Source organism: Lissotriton helveticus, chromosome 10, assembly GCF_964261635.1.
Source record: "Lissotriton helveticus chromosome 10, aLisHel1.1, whole genome shotgun sequence".
Classification (NCBI taxonomy): domain Eukaryota; kingdom Metazoa; phylum Chordata; class Amphibia; order Caudata; family Salamandridae; genus Lissotriton; species Lissotriton helveticus.
In genome coordinates this window covers 1,170,818,156-1,170,842,327 of record NC_136071.1, presented here as the reverse complement: position 1 = coordinate 1,170,842,327, position 24,172 = coordinate 1,170,818,156, and positions in this window count along the sequence as shown.

The window sequence follows — 24,172 nt, the reverse complement described above, 5'->3', positions numbered from 1 at the left end:
CTAGATACAGCTAAGGTAAAACAAGGTCATACAAGAGCAAGAGCTAGACAGATGCCTTGAACATTAAGGCCCGGGGGAATAGCTCACCCAAGTCTCTTCCGGGCTCCAATAGAGCAACAGCCTCGGACTTCGACCCACTGGGCATGCTGAGAGAGTACGCTTAGGAGGCTGCCTCTGGAAGTGTCTCAAGATGGCCTTGTTGGTATAGGCTGCTCCAGTGTGGCTCGCATGCCTGAGAACAATGATGGCCATGCACACAGGCAACGGGAGATCATGAGTCCCACACTCTCCCACGCACCGGTGATCCCGTTTCTTAGATCAACTTGTATTAATTATGGTTGACCAGATGACTGGACAGTTTATGCTCAATTCAGAGCAAGACCAGTGGCATCTCCAGCATTGTGAGTTCAGCCTAAGGTTCACCATCTGTAAACATGAAAGCATCCGGTGCAGGCTCTACAACGCCCTAAATAAAAATGCATTTGAGTCCGGCTTCTCCCACTCCTTTATTGTGTGTTGTTAAGAGTTTAACTCAATCTCTTCTCAGAGCTGGTGTAGACCACCAGCAGTGGGTTTAGAAAGCAGATTCACAATCAACACTCTACGCATACCTGAAATCACCCTCCCTGTGATACCCACGAGGATGCAAGAAGTTCAGAAGTGGTAATGACCGAAAGGTGCATTGGATAGAGCCCACTCTGCTTCGAAGTTTAATAGATTTTCATTTCAGAGATTTATAAGCTGAAACCAGTCTGCAGCTTCCAGAAGATGAATCAATCTGTGCTTGGTCCATGCTCCACTGAAGGGGTTGATCATGGATTACGGAGGTGATTTTGAGCTCTTCTGAGTTGGAGATCGCGTATAAACTGGCGGGTCTTGCGTTACATGAACTTGTGGTTCCCCCATGATGGTGGAGACTCATCTGACTCCACAATTGGAAACTCCTGACTCAGCTCCTCATCAGCCAAACGACTTCTGAGTCGCTGTGCCTGGCCTGTTTAGGGTGGGACCACGGTCACTGATTTTCCATTACAAGGAACTACAGATCAGATGCACAGGTAAAAAGCTCCCTGCCCATTAGGGCCACACAATTTTGTTTTTGTTAAATACACTTGTGCTTTGAGAGTTTGAGAAATAAAAAATAGATTGCAGAGCGGGCAAAAAATACACAAACACTTGGCATTCAGTGGTGCCATCAGATCATCTGCCGTGTTTGCTAAATGTGGTGCTCGGTCCTCAATTGGGGGAGTAGAAGGTGAAGACCTGGTCTGTCTGTGGATGGCCTCCCGCCACAAGCTAAGAGGATCCCCTATATATTGAAGCTTGGACATCCTTTTTGAGGACCACTGAGTAAGGGCAAGTCTTCCTACCATGGGGCTCACTGGGACGAAAACTCCTGCAGACCATTAGCTGTCTGTGATTTAAACCCATCAACGACTGTCCTCAGCAGGATACCCGTCCAACTATAGAGCAGATCATGGCTTCCAATCTACAAGCGACGTTTGATGACACACCAAGGACTGAGATGCCAGAGAATCAGCAGATATGGGTCCATATGAGGGAGGTGGTGTCAACCTGGAGTTTCGAGACCTTCCCTTTCAGTCGCGAGTCTGCCCCAATTAAATATTTGATGCACCTGTCGATGCTCTTAGGAAGCGTCCTGGGAATTCAGAGATTCATTCGATTTTGGGGGACACGGCTGCATCCACACAGCTCCTTCATCATTACCACTTCCCTCTCCTCTACTTTTCTTTCTCATCTTTCTTATCCGGCCTCAGTTCTCGAGGTGACCATACTGTAGCTTGAAATGCTATATCAATGCCTAACACAGCATCATGTCCTGTGTTCCACAGTGTAAGAGCCCATTCTTCTGCCTCCTTGGGTCCCATCACATGGGGCTTTGACTTTGAAGCTCTACAGTGTGGCTTCAGTGTGCTGTAGAGTCATGGCTTCATTCAGTTGTATCATTCTGCTTGCAGGCCAGGTCGCCCCCTACTGCCAACAGCTCCACCTTTCTGCCTGCTACTGCTCTCCTCCCTGTATTTTCGTTTCTTTGTTCTCCCTTTCTCGGCCCTAGCCCTTCTATTGTCCCCCACCACCCCCTCGAGCTCCTGCTCCCCTAATTTTCCCGCCGCTGCCCCCTGCGGCCCCGCCCCCTCACTGCCCCGCTCCCGCCTCCCAGCTGCTCCGCCCTCCCTCCCCGCCATAAATAGCGTCCGCTGCTGGTTAGTAGGAACGACCCCTGACCCTGCTTGCAGGCCAGGTCACCCCCCCTACTGCCAACAGCTCCACCTTTCTGCCTGCTACTGCTCTCCTCCCTGTATTTTCGATTCTTTGTTCTCCCTTTCTCGGCCCCAGCCCTTCTATTGTCCCCCCCCACACACCCTCATGCTCCTGCTCCCCTCGTTTTTCCGCCGCTGCCCCCTGCGGCCCCGCCCTCTCGCCGCCCCGCTCTCGCCTTCCAGCTGCTCTGCCCTCCCTCCCTCCCCGCCTTAAATGGCAGCCGCTGTGCGGCCGCGCCGCTGGCGTGCCAAAGGCAAGCCTGTCTGCGCCCGTCCGCGCCTGGACCGCGCCCAGCGCCAGGACCCTGTGAACACCACGACAACAGAACACACTACAACGCCAGCAGCCTCCACGCACTCAACGCCGGCCGAAACCCCACCTGCTTCCAGGCAGCCCCGAAACTGACCCACGGAGCCTTCTCCTGCCGCATCTGCAGCTTCACCTGCGACAGAACCACCAAACCCCCCAGGACTAGACCCAACCACCTCCGCTGCATACTCCTCAACACCCGCTCCGCACGCAAACACGCCATTGTGCTCTGGGATCTGCTCGACACCTCCGCCCCAGATGTGGCCTTCCTGACCGAGACCTCGTGGAATGACTCCTCGGCACCCGACATCGCCATAGCCATCCCGGACGGCTACAAGATCACATGCAGGGACCGCGCCAATGGAATCGGAGGAGGAATAGCCATCACCCACAAATCCACTCTCAAGGTCTCCACTCACGCAGATGACACCCTCAACGCCACCAAACACCTGCACTTCCAGATCCAAACCGACCCCAACACCACTCTCAGAGGAACACTCATCTACAGACCCCCGGGACCACGGGCCAAGTTCAGCGATACCATCGCCGACCTCGCCAGCACCCATGCACTCGACTCAACGGACTACATCCTCCTTGGGGACCTCAACTTCCACCTCGAGAACAACATCGACGCAAACTCCTCAACCTTCATCGACAACCTAGCCAACCTCGGCCTGAGACAACTCGTCACCACACCCACCCAGGCCGCCGGCCACATGCTGGACCCCGTCTTCTGCACAGGCTCCCACGTCACCTTCGACCACACCACCTAACTCCACTGGACCAACCACCTCTGCATTCACTTCACCTTCAAGAAACCAACATCACCGCACCCAAAAGCCACCTCGCCGCTGCTGGAGCACAGTCACCGATGACCAGCTGAACACCACCCTCACCCAGAACCCCCCCACCGACCGTACCAACGCAGACACCGCAGCCCGCAACCTCAGACAGTGGATCGAAGACTGCGTAAACACCCTCGCCCACTCAAGAAACCATCCAACAACCTCACCAGCAAAAGAGCCACCTGGTTCACCGACGAGATCCAGACCTCCAAACGCGCATGCCGGAAACTGGAGAAGACATGGCTACACGATCGCACACCGGACAACTACGCAGCCCACAAGGATGCCACCCGCAGACATCACCACCTCATCAGACTAGCAAAGAGATCCTCCTTCAAAAACCACCTAGACAACAACGCACACAACAGCAAAGAGCTCTTCAGCATCGTAAAGGAACTCTCCAACCCCAGCGCCAACACCAACGACATCCCGCCCTCACAAGAACTGTGCGACTCTCTAGCCATCTTCTTCCACCGCAAGATCGCTGACATCCACAAAAGCTTCAAAACCATGACCGCCCCACCACGCCAGTCGCCATCCCCCCCTGCGAACACCACCAGCGCCAACTGCCTGACCTCCTGGGCCAACGTCAATGACAACGAGACACCCAAGGTCATGAACTCCATCCACTCAGGATCCCCGTCAGACCCTTGCCCATACCACGTATTCAACAAAGCAGACGCAGCCCTCGCATCCCAACTACGGAAGGTCATCAACATCTCCTTCGAAACAGCGACATTCCCGGAAAGCTGGAAGCACGCCGAAATCAACACCCTCCTCAAGAAGCCCAAAGCGGACCCCAAGGAGCTCAAGAACTTTCGGCCCATCTCCCTGCTGGCGTTCCCGTAAAGGTCGTAGAGAAAATCGTCAACATGCAACTGACCCGCCACCTGGAAGACAACAACATCTTAGACCAATCCCAATCCTGATTCAGACGCAACCACAGCACCGAGACAGCCCTCATCGCCGCCACAGATGACATCAGACGCCAACTAGACAACGGCGAAACATCAGCCCCTCATCCTCCTGGACCTGTCAGCCGCCTTTGACACGGTCTGCCATCGCACTCCAAAAACACGCCTCCGAGAGGCCGGAATCCAAGAGAAAGCCCTGGGATGGAACACGTCCTTCCTCTCCGACAGAACCCAGAGAGTCCGCCTCCCACCCTTCCATTCCGAAGCCACCAACATCATCTGAACTGGGATGGTGCAGTGAGCTAAAAACGGTGATGGATCAAGCCCTGATCTGTTGACTGGGTAGGAGTGTTCTGATTAACTCAGATACTCTGTCCATCACCACCCCCTTTTAGAAATTATTTTGGCCACCATGAGTGTGGAAGGGTATGCTCAGACATGAGTCCCTTGCTCACTGCACCATCAGGATTCAAGCAAGCCGGGCCGAAGACGGCTGTAATGCCAGAAACCGGTCCCCGGAAGCTTGTTTCCTTTCCAGTGAAGAATTGGCTTGGTAGTTTGGTCTGCCCTGTTCCCATGATGTACTGGGCCAGGGACAGACTAATTTGCATATAGCCAGGTTCTGAACTGGGATGGTGCAGTGAGCTAAAAAACGGTGATGGATCAAGCCCTGATCTGTTGACTGGGTAGGAGTGTTCTGATTAACTCAGATACTCTGTTCATCCCCACCCGCTTTTAGAAATTATTTTGGCCACCATGAGTGTGGAAGGGTATGCTCAGACATGAGTCCCTTCCTCACTGCACCATCAGGATTCAAGCAAGCCGGGCCGAAGACGGCTGTAATGCCAGAAACCGGTCCCCGGAAGCTTGTTTCCTTTCCAGTGAAGAATTGGCTTGGTAGTTTGGTCTGCCCTGTTCCCATGATGCACTGGGCCAGGGACAGACTAATTTGCATATAGCCAGGTTCTGAACTGGGATGGTGCAGTGAGCTAAAAAACGGTGATGGATCAAGCCCTGATCTGTTGACTGGGTAGGAGTGTTCTGATTAACTCAGATACTCTGCCCATCACCACCCCCTTTTAGAAATTATTTTGGCCACCATGAGTGTGGAAGGGTATGCTCAGACATGAGTCCCTTGCTCACTGCACCATCAGGATTCAAGCAAGCCGGGCCGAAGACGGCTGTAATGCCAGAAACCGGTCCCCGGAAGCTTGTTTCCTTTCCAGTGAAGAATTGGCTTGGTAGTTTGGTCTGCCCTGTTCCCATGATGCACTGGGCCAGGGACAGACTAATTTGCATATAGCCAGGTTCTGAACTGGGATGGTGCAGTGAGCTAAAAAACGGTGATGGATCAAGCCCTGATCTGTTGACTGGGTAGGAGTGTTCTGATTAACTCAGATACTCTGTCCATCACCACCCCCTTTTAGAAATTATTTTGGCCACCATGAGTGTGGAAGGGTATGCTCAGACATGAGTCCCTTGCTCACTGCACCATCAGGATTCAAGCAAGCCGGGCCGAAGACGGCTGTAATGCCAGAAACCGGTCCCCGGAAGCTTGTTTCCTTTCCAGTGAAGAATTGGCTTGGTAGTTTGGTCTGCCCTGTTCCCATGATGCACTGGGCCAGGGACAGACTAATTTGCATATAGCCAGGTTCTGAACTGGGATGGTGCAGTGAGCTAAAAAACGGTGATGGATCAAGCCCTGATCTGTTGACTGGGTAGGAGTGTTCTGATTAACTCAGATACTCTGTCCATCACCACCCCCTTTTAGAAATTATTTTGGCCACCATGAGTGTGGAAGGGTATGCTCAGACATGAGTCCCTTGCTCACTGCACCATCAGGATTCAAGCAAGCCGGGCCGAAGACGGCTGTAATGCCAGAAACCGGTCCCCGGAAGCTTGTTTCCTTTCCAGTGAAGAATTGGCTTGGTAGTTTGGTCTGCCCTGTTCCCATGATGCACTGGGCCAGGGACAGACTAATTTGTATATAGCCAGGTTCTGAACTGGGATGGTGCAGTGAGCTAAAAAACGGTGATGGATCAAGCCCTGATCTGTTGACTGGGTAGGAGTGTTCTGATTAACTCAGATACTCTGTCCATCACCACCCCCTTTTAGAAATTATTTTGGCCACCATGAGTGTGGAAGGGTATGCTCAGACATGAGTCCCTTGCTCACTGCACCATCAGGATTCAAGCAAGCCGGGCCGAAGACGGCTGTAATGCCAGAAACCGGTCCCCGGAAGCTTGTTTCCTTTCCAGTGAAGAATTGGCTTGGTAGTTTGGTCTGCCCTGTTCCCATGATGCACTGGGCCAGGGACAGACTAATTTGCATATAGCCAGGTTCTGAACTGGGATGGTGCAGTGAGCTAAAAAACAGTGATGGATCAAGCCCTGATCTGTTGACTGGGTAGGAGTGTTCTGATTAACTCAGATACTCTGTCCATCACCACCCCTTTTTAGAAATTACCAACATCATCTGCGGCATCCCCCACATGGCCCCCCTCGCACAAGTGGCCCGCCATCACAACCTCAACATCATTTCCTACGCCGATGACACCCAACTCATCCTCTCCCTCACTAAGGACCCACTCACCGCCAAAACCAACCTCCACAACGGAATGAAGGCCGTCGCTGACTGGATGAGAAACAGCCGGCTGAAGCTGAACTCAGACAAGACAGAGGTCCTCATCCTCGGACCCACCCCCTCAGCCTGGGACGACTCCTGGTGGCCGACCACAATGGGAACAGCACCAACACCCACCGACCATGCACGCAACCTAGGCTTCATCCTCGACTCCTCCCTCTCCATGTCGAAACAAGTCAACGCCATCTCCTCTTCTTGCTACAACACCCTCCGCATGCTTCACAGGACCTACAAGTGGATCCCGACCGAAACAAGAAGAACGGTTACACATGCCCTCGTCAGCAGCAGACTACGGCAACGCACTCTACGCAGGAATCCAAGCCAAACATCTACGCCGACTACAACGCATCCAAAATGCCTCCGCCCGACTGATCGTCAACGTCTCCTGCCGCAACCACATCACCCCCCACCTGAGAAACCTACACCGGCTCCCCGTCGACAAGAGGATCACCTTCAAGCTTCTCACACACGCACACAAAGCACTCCACAACGCCGGACCAGCCTACTTGAACAGCAGACTCAGCTTCCACACCCTCACCCACCAGCTCCGATCCTCCAGCCTCGCCCCTGTCCCCCGCATCCATCGCACTACCTCCGGAGGCAGATCCTTCTCCTATCTCGCCGCAAAGACCTGGAACACCCTCCCTACCCACATACGACAGACCCAAGACCTACTCGCATTCAGAAGACTCCTCAAGACCTGGCTCTTCGAACAGTAGCAGCCCCCCCATCCCCCCACCCCACCCGGCGCCTTGAGACCCTCACGGGTAAGTAGCGTGCTTTACAAGTGCTCTGATTGATTGATTGATTGATTGGTTGAAGTAGTGCATTCACTGATTCAATTAGCTAAAAAAGGGGTACCGCTAATAACGTTTTCTAAATTAGGGTCTACATAACATATGTGAAAATGTAAATATACATATAAACATATGCAAGCACCCAGACATTGTTCTGTATCAAAAAAGTCACATTTTTATTATTATTTTTTAGTAATTGTGTTGTAAAAAATATTATTATGAAAAGTTATACTTTCACATATATACGCATCATATGATTATTCAGAGGCTAATCTATGTATTTCAGACATAATTGTGCATACATACTTGTCTGTCTAATATCGCAAATGTATTCTTTAGTGCAAAAACTGTTTGTGGATAAAACAAGATCAGTATATTTCTAATTAATTGGTTCCGTTCAAAAAGTTGGCTATAACTCCGATACTTTTCTCTACACAGACAGCATAATCTATTTAAAACAAGATCACTTCTTTGGACATCTTGAAATTACATAGGATAAGCAAGCACATTCATATATGTCATGGCTCGGAATGGAGTCCTACACGCGTTTCGGCATTAGGCCTTCATCAGATAGCCATGTACGATATGAAACCTTGTGTGATCAGAGTCTACATGGATCAAAGATTGCTCGTAGAGCGTAGTATTGGAATCAGGGTTTGATGATTTGCTCTTTTGATTTTAGTTACCCATAACATAGGGCATGTTGGTAACTTTATTTTGTTGGTATTCCAGTAAAAGTTCCCAGTGCATTAAAGATGCAAGGCGTGTTCGGGTCTCCAGGGAGGGAGAGAAAGAGAGGCGCTGCTACTTCAACCGGTCAAAAATGCCAACGTGGAGAAGTGTGGCTCAATGGTTAGAGCGGCAGACCCTGATGCAGAGGTCTAGCCCGGGACCAGGGTTCAATTCCCGCTTCGGCGGGTCTTGGGCTCAATTTCCTCGGACCTGATAATTCTCGCCTCGGTGCCTATTCTAATCATGGGTCCCACTCTGCAACTCTGGGCAATAACTTGCTTAATCTCCACAATGGCCCCAACAACGCTAGGATGCCTGGCTTCACCTTTGGGGTGCCCAGGAGTGGGCACTTCACAGGGAAAAGCCAGGAAGGGTTCCACAGCGGTATGTGTACAAGCGCCGAGATACCCTCATGGGTCGATTCGTGCGCTATACAAGTACTACTACATTTACTACATGCCGGGCATGGGCTGCCGTGCCACTCAGAAACCCGTCCGAGCTTCTGTCCGCATCTGTAAGGGCTGTCTACATTTGCGGGGAAATGATTCATTAATTCTTCCAAGCAGGTGAGTGTAAGCTAGCATCTCTCCAGACTACAGACCTCAATGTGCCTGAAGACACGTATTTGCCAACTTTACCTCAAGTCGGTGGAGCTGCCTCCCTGCTCCCTGCCTCATGCAACAACATTTGCACCTCATTCCTCTCCCACAATCCTTAATGGTAGGCAGGAACCATAAACAAGACATCAAAGAGAGTGGGACTGCACCCTGGCTGAAAATGGAGTCTCTTGACAATCCTATGATCATTTAGATTTGAGTCGTATTTAACTTCTCCCTGACGCATCTCACTTCTTTTTAACCTTACCCGCCCCATTTTTAATAAAATCACCTACCTCTGGGGTGGAAGGTAATTTAACATCTATGCACTTTCTTTCCCACATCCCACACCGTCTCTGCACTTTAAACTCCCCTCCTGGTTGAGGAAAGACCGGAGAATGACGCTGTTGGCTACTAGCAGGTCCGTGAGGATGACATGCCGCTGACCGACACTAGCTGCTGAGGGTCCTGATATGTTTTTCAAGAGACTCCCTTTTCCGACAGGGTGCGCTCTCACTCTCGCTGGTGTTGGCGATACGTTCTGGGTAGCAGAGGGATTGACCCATTATTCTCTGCTTCTCTCTCCCCCCACGTTGATTTTTCTAGGAGCATTAAACCCCTCTCCAGGGGACATCTACTGTGAGAGAGACCCTTGAGAGTCACATCATTGTATCTAGCCCCCCCCCAAGAGAAGACTAACAGTCGCCCCTTCCATCCTTACCATAAATAATCCTCTTGTGAGCCCCATTTTTGCCTGACCTAAAAACGCCCCACCAGCTCCTACTGCTACTGTTTCCTTTGCCTCTGTCCACTGGCCCCTCACCTGTGTGAAAGACCCCTTTATGCACACAAAGTCCCTGCATGCAGGGCTTTAAGTGGGAAGAAAAAACTGGGGTGTGCTCTAAAAGGGGCGTGGCAAATGTCTTAAAGGGGTGTGGCCTATCCGAATAGGGGCGTGGTCTAAATCAAGATAACTAGCATTGGGTGCTTAAGAAAATCATGAAGTCGCATCCAGCAAAGGATAATAAAATAGCCAAAAATGTATATTTATTAAGTATAAGCCATAAAATACCAAACAGCAGAGCAGGGTCACACTGGTTGCTGGAAAAATCTTGCTGCAGGCCGTAAAAGCAGGGTTGTGCCGGTTCTAACCAGCTGTTGTTGTGCTGATGGCTGGCACGATGACGTAGGTGGCGCTGCGTGTTCAAAGAGAAGGGAAATCTCAAGAGAAAGTGTCTCTCTTCAAAGGAGTTCCCTTCCTGCTACAATGACGTCATGCCTTAAGCAGTGCGTGCGCATGCTCACCGAAACGCCAACAAAAACTGGGACCTATGGTCAACCTACCTTTGACCTTTGAGGCCCGAAAATAGAGCCCCCTAGAGACCCGTTTCAAGGCCCCCCCAAAACTGGGGGTGCTCAGACCCCCACAGACCCCCCCCACTTAAAGCCCTGCCTGTATGGGTCCATGTCTTTTCTTCTTGTCAGGAGGAGTGATAGCGATCGCAGGTCACCCGACCAATATTTTCACCAACTTCGGTCTCGGGCCCATATATTTCAATTTACCATCTACTTTGATCAGATGACCTTACAATCTACTATCAATAATCGTGAGTCCCTTTTCTACTATTTCCAGTGTACCCGACTTACCATCCACAGACACGGGTACCTATGACCACGATGGGTCAGGGAGCTAGCTGTAAAAGGAAAGGCAGGAAAAATACAAACCCAACATTTAAACTTTACTTTTCATGAAATGACCACGGACAACTGGAAGTTTTTAAAGATTTATCTTAAGTTCAATCTCTTTAGAATATACACTCCACCACAAGGAGACAGTCTAAAATCAAATTAGCAAAGAATACATAACTATACAGAAGAACTAGAAGGGCAATCATTTAGTTTTCAGATGCTAGTGCGACAGGGAACACGCTAAGTGGGTAAAAAAAATATTGGTAACACTAGAAAAGACTGTTACGTATTGAGCAAGCTATGGTAAAATTTGAGCTATAGGGTATACTTCATGAACATAACTAGAGTACTTTTGAAATCCTAAACAAACTATGATAAGGGCAAAGTGAACACGCTATAAATCAGAGTTACTTTAGTCAGTTTTTAGGAGAGAAAATTAGAGACCACATCAGGAAATTACAAACTGCAATGGAGAAAATGATTTCTAAAAGGTAGGGTAACATAGGAACACGCTATGAAATAAATGCAAATGACTTTTATGGTATGCAATAGTTGCGAAAAGCATGGAAAATGATCATATGCAAAGGTATGTCTTTATTGAAGCAAAGACAGAAAAATAGGAAGATGCAGTTTTAAGAGTTCAGGGCGATATTTATCTAGACTGGTGTGAGAACCAACCCTGGCCACGGGTCAGTTAAGGACAGGAAAACCCTCAAGGAAGGATAACCCTCAATGGGACAGCAGGTGCAGAATGGACACCCCAGGACAGGACAGGAAAACCAGATTAGGATCAGGACAGGACCACCAGGACACGACCAGCACCCGCAGTTTGGAAGCAACGCCAGCGTTCCACCCTCTCTGCAGCTATCAGTCAGGACCCCGATTGGGTCAGCGAATTCCCAGCAAAGTGCTCCGCCAGCACTTAAGGTTCAGTAAAACCTTCAGAGTCTATGGTCAAATTTCGGACAGAGAGCTCCGCAGCACCTCTGTATCAAGTCACCTATTGAGTGCGTTGGGTCAGTGACAGGTCAGCTATTCAGACAAGTCGGACCATTTCCCTAGGTGAACCTAGGCTAGATATACTGTTTTGGGACAGTGTACCACCCTCCAAATGTTGCAAAGTGTCAGAATCCCCAATTTCGATTGGTCCTAAGGTAGGATTTGGTTAACACACCAATCAGAACAGACTTCTGCAAGTCCTAATTTACATTCTAAGGTACCGCCTAGCAAGATTGGGGTTCCCATGAAAAGTCGCATAGAATACAATGGAGAAGAAAACAATGTAATAAATGTAACATATTTTATTCCTCTGGCTGGGTGAAGGTGCATCTTCCCATGCATGACTTGGCAGCAACATTCTGTTGGCTCGGTTTCAATGTCACCTCGCCTCGGCTGGTCCTGCGCAGTACTGCCCTCCAAGATGGACTCCCAATCCCCCATCACCCCTCCGTGCCGAGGATACATGAAAAGTAAGCGAAAACAAATTAGCACATAGAAATAAATGAAGGTATTACATGTCATAATTTCGTACTTCAGGTTTATCATCATAAAAATATACTATGCAATTAGATATTAGTGCAATATATAACGACACGAGAGCAACAGTACAAGCTTCACCACGTTATTACAGTGAGCTGCCATCTTGTGGCTATTACGCATGCGCACCCTTTCCCTCCAAACTACATCTACGTAAAGTCATGTGAGTGTGACTAACGCATGCGCAGAAGCCGAAATGCAAGCAGCGGCCATTTTAGAGTACGAGAGTTATTCGTATTAGTAAAACACATAGGCAAGCTTCTCTAAGATACATGTATATCAAAAATAAAAGAGATTAGTAAAACGTACAACTTATTATGGGGTTACAACAGATTCGAGGTTCATGAATCGAGCAAGTCGCAATGCGAATCTTGCTCTATCAATCCCCTCTTTGATGATATTTACTATCATCACAAAATAATGGAATCAGATGCCAACTTTCTTTCACACTTTGTACAATTCTATCTCTTCCAACAGGCTATTCAGTTTTTCTTTCTCGTTTTTGGTAGGGTGAACATTTTTCACCCTTTTGTAAATCTGATTATTCATTTCTTCCAATTCAAGCTCATCCGCATTCCGTTTCACTCCTCTTGCATTCACTTGATACTTCTTTGTGTGTTTACGACATTTGCAACAGACGAATATGAGAAATATGATAATCCCTATCACTCCAATTGGCATCAGTACCTTAAACAATAAGCTTTTACCTAAGCTAGCAAACCAATGACCTACATTGGAGAGACCATCAACCAGTCTCTTCCAGGCACTGTCAACCTCGAGTGGTTTAAGTTCCTTTTCCAAATTAGTAATGTTTTTCACATATCTTTTGAGCTGCACACTTTTGTCCGGAATGTAAGTGCAACAATGTTGCGCCTTCAACATCCGGCAGACTCCGCCCTCTTTTGCTAATAAGGTGTCAAGAGCAAGTCTGTTCTGCAAAACCATTGATCTGATCGCAACCATTTCGGTATTGACCAACAGAAATCCATGAGCTGTGTCAGTAGACAACACATCCACTATTGTGGATAATTTGCAAATTCTGTGAGTGTTCAGAACCACTCCCACTCCAGGTATCAGTGCACTAAAAATACTACCCATTATTTCACCTACGCTTTCTCTTTTACTACGCACTAAGCCATTAGTGTTTTCATTGCTTCCAGAAATTTCATTCACATGGTATATTTTCGGGATGACAATGCCAAAGTAGCAGCTTCCATACCAGTGATCCGGCAATTTGAAATAAGCCTTGTCTCCACATATATAATAAATTCCAGGAAACACAGGCTCTGACCCATTTTTAAATCCCTAACCTCCAATTACCTTGTAATTGTGCTCACATTGACTGGAACCAATGAAAATGTTATTATAATAACTAGTCTTCTCGCGGTGAAGACAGAGTTTCCCTTTCTTTTCGAAATCCAGCAACAAAGCAGGTCCCGCCCCGCCATTTGAGGTGCTTTCCATGTTCTCAGCCCATTTAGGAGTTTTCTGTCTTTTGTCATTTGCCTTTCTATGGAAACTCTCCCTTCTTTTCTCTGCCATGTTTAAAAATATTTTCTCTTGTTCATGTAAGGAACAGGTCAAGTTGTCTCTGTGTGCTTCATTTAAGTCTATAGTACCTATAGTCAGGAAATATTCTCCCATATAACGTGTAACGTCACTTTTGGTATGTACAGGATTCAGATTTCCACGTATGGGAAGTTCAGAAAAGATCACGTCATTGTTAGAGTAATAGTACTGTAACGGGCCTCTTTTATAAAACAAGCTTGCTAAAATGCTACAGGAAATTCCATAGGTCAGGGGCAGGTGATGGTAAGTCACGCCTTCAGCTACGGAAGTAGGTAGCTTCATGCAGACATAGCAATCCTCTATCTCCATAGTCTCTACATAATGTACTAACAAGTTTGCGAAAACATTTAAGTGAGTCTGGTTTTTAACTCCGTGGTAATGTAGTCCTTCCTCATCTGATGCTTCTAAGTCTCGTTTTGTTTGTCTGAGTGCTTTCTCACATCTTTCTACACTTCGTGTTGTGAGTTCTTCAGTGTCAGTAGTCTGTGTAGGGTCGATATTAGTATTTTTGATAACCATAAAAGGAATGAAAACTGTTAGTCCTATCCAAACTAAGATAACTATAACTATACTACATATACATACTTTGCAGCATGTTTTGCAACAACTGCGACTAGGCCTTCCATTCACGTTTGAATCAGACATTCTGGCTCAGAAGAAGCTCTCAACCCCTCTTTGTAACTTTACACAGGTAGCTTACTCTGTGCAATTTCAGGTGAGTTCTTCTTCTTCGGTAGACAAATCAGCAACCTGATCTTCGTCGCTTTCGTCAGTGATATCAAGATCCTCAAAATTCTCCAAAATCAAGTATGTCCATTCAGGATCTTGATATTTTTCATTCAGTCTTTTTATTCGATCGCTCCTCCTTTTGGAGCTATCTCCAGGCTGCTCTGCAATCCGTGGACTTCTTCTTTTGTCTGCAAGTTTCTCTTGGACTGTTTTTATTCTTAGTCTCAGTCTCTTAATATATCTGGGCTCAATATGCTTCCTTTTCTTGAGCCTTTTAGCTGGCACTGTGATTTGGTTTTCTTCTAATGTTCTTTTGTTTTCACTTGTTTGTGGCACTTCTGTTTCTCCCCTTCCTGTCTGACTAGTCCCAGGTCTTGTATCTATTTCTTCTGCCTGGTTACTAAGCTGACCTGGTTCAGGTGAATTTTTGTTTTGGCTTTCAAATGTCTCTGTTTCTATTTCCTGAACACGTTCTTCTAATTCTATCTGATCCTGTTCAAGCACTTCGATCCCTTGATTTTCTTCTGCTCGAACTTTTACACTAGTTCTAGTCTGTCCCTTTTCGATTTCAGGAGTCGATGGGGGAGTGTCGATCACTTGTTCGGTCCCTGTCTGACCTTCCTCTTCGTCCTCAGATTTGATGTGAATCTCAATGATCTGAGGGTCTTCGCCTGTGCCTGACTCGACCTCTCTATTCCACTCTATATCTTCATAGATTCGCTCTCTTGTTCTGATTGGGTCTTCGATGAGATCGATTAAGGGTATCCAATCGTCTTGGCTGGCGCTCGGCTGCTCGTCATCAGCTACTTCCGGACCAACGTCTACAGGACCCTCGGGTGGACTGGCGCTCGTTTGCTCGTCATCAGCTACTTCAGGACCAACGTCTACAGGACCCTCGGGTGGACTGGTGCTCGGTTGTTCGTCATCAGCTACTTCAGGACCGACATCTGCAGACCCCTCAGCTGGACAACCTTCAGCTCCAGGCTCCTCGTCTGGTATCACCTTCTGGGTATGGCTGGCATGGATCCACTTGGGAACGCCTGCACACTTCACTGCTGTCGTGGTTACCAGGATTACTTGGCGCTTTTGTCCCCACCTCGGTTCAAGGCAACTCGAACGAGTGTGTTTCTTTATTTTAACTCAGTCACCAGGAACCAATTTGTGAACTGGGGTAGTCGGGTTGGCGACGGCGTCTGGCCCAATCTGGCAAGAGATAGAACGCACTTGGTCACCCAGCTGCTTGCAGTATTCAAGTACCAAATCATCAGAAATGCTTAACAGTTTGTATCCTGGTACCCATGCTTGTCTCATCACTCTTCCCATCAAAATCTCATGGGGGCTCAGGCCTGTTTTTCGGTCTGGAATGCTTCTGAGTCCCATCAGAACAAGAGGCAAGGCATTTACCCAGTTTATGCCAGTAGAGTCACACATCTTTGCCAATCTGTTTTTTATTGTGCCATTTATTTGCTCTACTACTCCAGAAGCTTCTGGACGATGTGCACAGTGCAGCTTTTGTGAGATCCCAAATGCTTTGCAGAGTTGAGCCAATATTTCATTCTGAAAATGTCCGCCTCTATCTGATTCAATAGTGACTGGAACCCCGAACCTAGGTACCAACTCTTTTAGCAGTAGTTTGGCTACTGTTATGGCATCATTCTGTGGGGTAGGGTAAGCTTCCACCCATTTTGAAAATAGGCAAACAATGACAAGGACATATCTTTTTCCTTCACAACGGGGCATGGTGATAAAGTCAACCTGTATTCTTACAAAGGGACCTCCTGATTTCCCTATCTTCCCCAGTTCAACTACTGTTCTTTTGCCAGCGTTGAACTGTTGACATGTCAAGCACCTCTGACAAAGGGACTCTGCTACCTTCCTGAATTTCTTGTTGTACCAAGTCTGTTGAAACACCAGAACCATGGCATCCCTACCAATGTGAGATCCTTCATGAATCAATCTGGCCATAGGGGCGAGCAGGTGTCTGGGTAACACAGGCATACCATCTGGGCCCACTATGACACCATCCTCACGTCTCGGTCGACAACCTTGTTCCTTCCATTTCTCTTTCTCCTCCCATGGCGCAGCATGCTGCCATTCTCTCACTTCATCCCATGTAGGCACTTCTTCAAACATCATAAGTTGGCAGCTGTTTCCAATCCCTCCCCTTTTGATATTCATTGACATGCGATCCTTAGCACATTGTTTTGCCACCCGATCAGCAAAATCATTTCCCAAAGATACAGGGTCAATGCCCCTTTTAAGAGCAACGCATTTGACCACTGCCAATTCTTTTGGTAATTGGATTGCCTCTAGAAGGTCTTGAACAACTTTTCCATTTCGAATGGGGGTACCTGATGAAGTCAGGAATTCTCTTTGTAGCCATAATTGGCCAAAGTCATGCACCACCCCATAACAGTATTGGCTATCGGTATATACTGTTATTCTTTTGTCTTTTCCCAATTTGCAAGCTCTTATCAGAGCAATCAATTCGGCTACTTGTGCAGACTTTATTCCAAATAAACAGGATGCTTCTTCAGCTTTGTTTAACGTGACCACAGCGTAGGCAGCACTCAGACCTACAAGTTCGTGCCTCATGCATGAACCATCCACAAACCATTCCTCATCATGTACAGGCAAAGGAGTTTCTTTAATGTCTGGGCGGGGTTTAGTACTAAACTCTGTCAGGTCAATGCAGTCATGCTCGTTATCTCCCTTATCTTCCATTATCATTGAGTCAGGGATCAGAGTGGCTGGGTTTAAAATATTACATCGGGTGATGACTATATTTGCAGCACCCATGAGAATTCTCTCATATTTAGTCAGCCGACTAGGGGTGAGATACTGAGTTTTCGTGCGGGTCAATAGAATCACAACTGCATGTGGAACATACACAGTTACAGGATGTCCCATGATAATGGACTCACTCTGTTCTAAACTTGTGCAAGTTGCAGCTACTGCCTTCAGACACCCAGGTAATCCAGCAGCCACTGGATCCAAAGTGGCAGAGAAATATGCCACGGGCCTTCTGGTCAAGCCATGCTCCTGAGTTAGGACTGACAATGCACAGTTATCACGAGTGTCACAGAATAGGCCAAATTCCTTGGAATAGTCAGGCATCCCTAGAGCAGGGGCTGTACACAGACAATTTCGCAATTGTTTGAAGGCTGTTAAGCTTTCATCATTCCATTCCACTGGGTCCTTTGCTCCTTTCTTTGTCATACTTATCAAAGGCTTTGCCAGGACTGCGAATCCCACAATCCATTGCCTGCAGTAACCTACAACTCCAAGGAACATTCTGATTTCTTTCTGTGTACGGGGTAACTGCATATTTTGAATTATTCTGACTCTCTCTGATGTTACTTTTCTGATACCCTTTTCTATCTGGTGCCCCAGATATTTTACTGATTTTGAACAGAATTGCAATTTCTCAGGGGCCACTTTATGTCCCTTTTCACTTAGGTGATTCAGTAGGGCAATGGTGTCGATTACACAATCCCTATGACTTTTGGACGCCACCAATAGGTCGTCAATGTACTGCACCAAAACAGACTTTCCAGGTAAGACTAAAGATTCAAGACATTTTTTCAAGATCTGATTAAAGATAGAGGGGCTTTCTGTGTACCCCTGGGGGACCCTATTCCAGACATACACGTGACTGTTGAAAGCAAATGAGAAAAGAAATCTGCTGTCTGGATGCAATGGGATTGAAAAGAATGCGTGACATAGGTCTATTACAGTGAACCATTCAGCATCCCAGGGAATCTGATACAGGATCACTGCTGGGTTCGGGACAATAGGACAGCAAGGAACCACTATTTTATTTACCTTTCTCAGGTCCTGTACTACCCTGTACTTGCCACTAGGCTTTTTGATGCCCATAATGGGTGAATTGCACGGGCTACTCATTACTTCCTGTATGATGTTTGCTTCTAGCAATTTCTGTATTTCAATGGCAACACCTGCTCTCGCTTTGGCACTCATTTTGTAAGGCTTAGTGTTGGGGTAAACTGCATTTTCTTTCATGGTTATTTGGATGGGGTCTACGTTTTTCATCAATCCTACATCCTTTCCAGTAAAGTCCCATACTTCTTGTTTCACTGTCTGTTGAAGTTCTTCAGGTAAGTCCTGTATAGTCATTCGCTTTATTTCTGAGTCAGGTCTGACTAACATTAATTTGTAGATACCATCTTCATCTGGGGTCTGAATTTCGACGCCCTTTGGTGTGCAAAAGATAGTGCAGTTCATTATGCACAGCAAATCACGTCCCAGTAAGTTTACTGGACTGGTGTCACAAACGACAAATCTGTGCATTTCTTTAAAATTTCCTATTGAGATCTCCATGGGCTCGGTAACAGGTGTACTAATCAGTTGATTAGACACACCCACTACTTGGATTGCTTCTCCTGAGAGGGGTAGGTTTGGAACGTCCGCTGTTCTCACAGTAGAACGTGTAGCACCAGTGTCCAACAGAAAGGTGACATCATTTCCATCAACCTTTCCTTCAATGTATGGCCCTGACTGGTCTACCGGCAAGGAGGCGCCAAGTACACACTCCTCGTCCTCCCCTCTCAGGCCCCGTCAATACTGGTCATCACAGAAAAAGGTATCATTCAGTAGGTACTGCGAAGTAGCTGCATTTCTGTTTTCATTGCCTCCCCAGATCTCTATGTCGTCACCCTGCGGTGATTTCCCCTTAAAAATAGGTTTTGGCGCTCGGGGCACTTGAATCGTTTTTACCTGCTGCTGGGTCTTTCTTTGGTTTTCATTCTGCGTCTGTGGAATTAAATCAGGTGTTTGGGCATTATCAGCTTGTAAATACGGACACTCGTCTCGCCAATGTCCAATTTCTCCGCACTGGTGGCAGGGAAAATTCTTTTTCGCTTCCTCTCTGCTCATTTTAGGTCGGGGCTTTCCTCCACTCCCACCCCCAGGACCTTGGTTCTGAGTATTTTTATTTAATTTACTCAGTTGCTTTTCTTGCTGTTCTGCGAGCTTTACTTGTGCCCACATCACTTTCTCCTTCAGGGCCTTTTTCTTCTCTGCCATCTCGTCCTCACAATACTTTGCGTATCGTAGGACCTCGTCCATCTTTTTAGTATGCCAACAGATTTTATTATCCTTTATCCACTGACAAATCTCGGGTCTTAAACCGTTTACAAACCTGTAAATGAAGTGGGTCATGTCCTTCATCTCGATGTTATCTATACCACTGTATGTTTTGAATACCTGCAACAGTCTTTCATAAAAGGAGTGCACAGTCTCGTCCCTTTCCTGCGTGGTTCTATCTATCTTGGTCCAATCAGTTTCCTTTGCTGGTACTTTTAGCTTCAGATGCTGAATTACTTGTTCATATTTTCTCATTAATTCAACAGAGGGCTCCCCTGTTTTAGAGTCTCTCGGGTATTCCTCACTAGGCCAAGCTATGGCGATCTTACACTCAGTCCACAGGTCCACAGGGACCACTATGTCGAAAAACCCATCCATAAGCATTTCTGCACCTTTACGAATCTTTCCACTTGCCTGTACCAGTCCACAGGCTTTTCTCGTAATTTTGGGAAATCATTAGTAAAGGACACAATATCCTGTCTGGACCATGGAACATGTACATATTTTCCACCTGGCACTTCGCGCATAGGGCATAGCTGTTCTGGATTTTCAGCTTGTCTTAGAGCGAATTCGGGAGTTACCTGCTTAGACCTGGCCTCATCTCTTTTCTTAGCCCATCTAGCATTCCACCTTTCTACATCTCCCCATTTCTGCAATACTGACACTAGTTATTTGACCTGTGCCTTTTTTCCCGACACATTCAAGTTTTCCAAATCCTTGTCTGAGAAATCTGCTCTGTATGGTTTCTGCAAAGTTTCGATTTTGATATATTTATTCCCATGCTAGCAGCGGTGTCTGTCAATTTTTCATGAAATACTCGGACATTTCGGGTGAGATTTTTGCAGATGAACAGCAACTCCTCTTCAGAGTAAGTATTTAGTCTGTCTAATCCTACATTTCCGGCCAATAGTTCTTCTATTTCTATTCTTAGTTTGCAGAGATCTAAAGGTTTTGACTGAGGAATTTGTTTTTCTAATTCCTGACTCCATCTTTCGATTTCTTCAGGAGTCACCACTGTGACACTCCTGGTACTCGAAGTCGATTCCATCTGAATTTCTCTCGTATTAAAAGGATTATGTCTTTTCTGAATCCTTTTCCCTGTGCTCCTAATGGGTAGGTCCATTAATGAGACCTCAGATTCGCATTCACTTGTCTGGTCATCTATAATTAAGGGCTCTGGTCTGGGCTGTGCTATGACAGGGGTAATTACTGGAGTTTTCGGACTCCCTTGACGGTCCCCATACAACGGAACCACTGGTCCGATAGTTACTGGGATGGTCAAGGCTTCAGGACTTGTATTTAACTGGGAGATTTTCTGAATTATCTCAGCTCTCTGTTTTGCTAGAGCTTCTTGCTCCTTTTCCTCCAATAACCTGCCCAAAGATTTATCGTGTAACACCTGCGGGGTTAGAGTGGGAGCATAACTCGGGGCAGTGGGATGTGTCTCACTCGGTCCTTCACCATAATTTGGTCTGGGGAACAAACTTCCTGTGCCTAGGGATCTTGGTTCTTCCTCACACTGAGGTCGTAAGAACGGCATTCCTGAACTAGAGGGTCTCGCCTCACCTCCGTAGAGAGGTCGAGAACAAAAATCTCGCTCACGTGAATATCCTGCCTCCCCACTAGCTGGCATTCTGGGGTAAATGTCTCTTGTATCTACGGGTCCTAGACTCTCGGTATAGGGAGGTATTTGGTAACCCCCTCCTACACTTGCGGACCTGACTTCCTCCTGGGGAGGCAGTCTTCGGGAAATATCTCCTGCACTGGAAGGTCGGTGTCCTTCATTATAAGGAGGCGGACTTCTCATACACATGTCATCTAACAATTCATCATCCGACTCTCCCAGGGGCACCCAGTGTTTACATTTTTCTGCTCTCTTCTCCCCCCCTGGAGGACCATCCGCTGGCATCATTGGAAACAGTCCCTCTACAATCATATTCTGCCTCCACTGTTTCATCTTTTTAGCTCGGGTTTCCTGCTTCAGCTTTGGATAAAATTTAGTCAACCCTTTATCCATTCGGGGCTTGTCTCTTTCAAAAGCCTCAATTTCCCATTCCTCTAGTGCTTCATACTGCGTCAATCTAGGTCTGGGATGTACATCATTCATTCGGGTTCTCAAATTAAATAGAATTCTGCTGTTAAATGTCCCTTCTAACAGAAAAGCCAATACTCCGTCACCTTTCGTGTATTCCACCCAATTTTCCAACCATACACATGTATTGTACCCTTTATCGAACATCATGAAAGATGCGGGAGTATTTGGTGGTGGAATGACAACACCTTCTCTAGTTTTAATCGGCTTGTCCTTTTTGAAATAATTCTTTACTTTATTTACAAGGGACAGTTTTCTCTTGTTTCCGTACATAATGTCGTGTTTTATGCCTTTAAACTGATCCCTCTCAAATCCCAAATCTCTCGGATCTGGTCTAGTATGCGGTCTGTACGAGTGCCACATACGATTCCTACGAGTGACTTTGTTTACAAAATTACTTTCAATCAGAATGCTTTTCTTATTTTCGTGCAACCAATGAAATGCACGGATTCAAATAATTTCGACCAATGGGTGCGCGGCCTTTTCGCGAGACAGTTCTCACGCTCCGGCGCTCACCCCTCCTTTACAATTCCAGCTCCGCTACCCGCCCGCTGCGTCTACCAATCCCAGCGCGGCACCGAGTGACGTCAGAGCAGCTTCGCGACTGACTCCCTCCTTTACAAGGTAACGGAAACTTTCTTTCTTTCTAAAGTGCTTAGTGCTTGGTTATTTTACAACGAATACACATTCGCCACTGTGCTCAAGTGTCTAGACACGAAAGAATTTTCACTGCAAGTAAACTACTTCCATTTACTTTTCACACACTACGGATAGATCTCTTCTGCCTATCCTTCACACTAGCATTGGAGAACCTGCTACTTCCCTAGACTCATCCACCTTTTCCGGGATATTATCCAAGTCTAAAGTTTCACCAGCGAACCCCTTTGCCTTCAGCCAAGCTCCGATGAACCCGCTACTCTTCCGATGTGACCCTTACTAGGTTACGCCACAATAGGAATTTTGCCAATGAACCTCGTTGCTAACATTTATTCAATCATATATTCAGAAAAACCCTAGTCAGTGCTTCCAGTTCTGCCTAACCTGCACCAACTTTCCTTGAAAGCCAGTGACCTCAGAGCAAATGGATTCTATTCACCACTTGCTATTACATTCCCCGGGGATTCCCACACCACAGAAAACGTTTAACAAACGAATGTATTAATACATATAACAGTATAATAACAAGAATAACAATTTTAAAACATTTCATAATTTTTCAAAGCAAACACTTCAAGTGAGTGATCAGATCACCCGAATTGCCTGCTCTTGTTAGCAGCATCCAACTTAATTAGCTTAACTAGTCCTACCTGACTTTAACTAGTCCCTAACCATTACCTCTGCTACCAGAAAATTACTGATAGCGATCGCAGGTCACCCGACCAATATTTTCACCAACTTCGGTCTCGGGCCCATATATTTCAATTCACCATCTACTTTAATCAGATGACCTTACAATCTACTATCAATAATCGTGAGTCCCTTTTCTACTATTTCCAGTGTACCCGACTTACCATCCACAGATACGGGTACCTATGACCACGATGGGTCAGGGAGCTAGCTGTAAAAGGAAAGGCAGGAAAAATACAAACCCAACATTTAAACTTTACTTTTCATGAAATGACCACGGACAACTGGAAGTTTTTAAAGATTTATCTTAAATTCAATCTCTTTAGAATATACACTCCACCACAAGGAGACAGTCTAAAATCAAATTAGCAAAGAATACATAACTATACAGAAGAACTAGAAGGGCAATCATTTAGTTTTCAGATGCTAGTGCGACAGGGAACACGCTAAGTGGGTAAAAAAAATATTGGTAACACTAGAAAAGACTGTTACGTATTGAGCAAGCTATGGTCAAATTTGAGCTATAGGGTATACTTCATGAACATAACTAGAGTACTTTTGAAATCCTAAACAAACTATGATAAGGGCAAAGTGAACACGCTATAAATCAGAGTTACTTTAGTCAGTTTTTAGGAGAGAAAATTAGAGACCACATCAGGAAATTACAAACTGCAATGGAGAAAATGATTTCTAAAAGGTAGGGTAACATAGGAACACGCAATGAAATAAATGCAAATGACTTTTATGGTATGCAATAGTTGCGAAAAGCATGGAAAATTATCATATGCAAAGGTATGTCTTTATTGAAGCAAAGACAGAAAAATAGAAAGGTGCAGTTTTAAGAGTTCAGGGCGATATTTACCTAGACTGGTGTGAGAACCAACCCTGGCCACGGGTCAGTTAAGGACAGGAAAACCCTCAAGGAAGGATAACCCTCAATGGGACAGCAGGTGCAGAATGGACACCCCAGGACAGGACAGGAAAA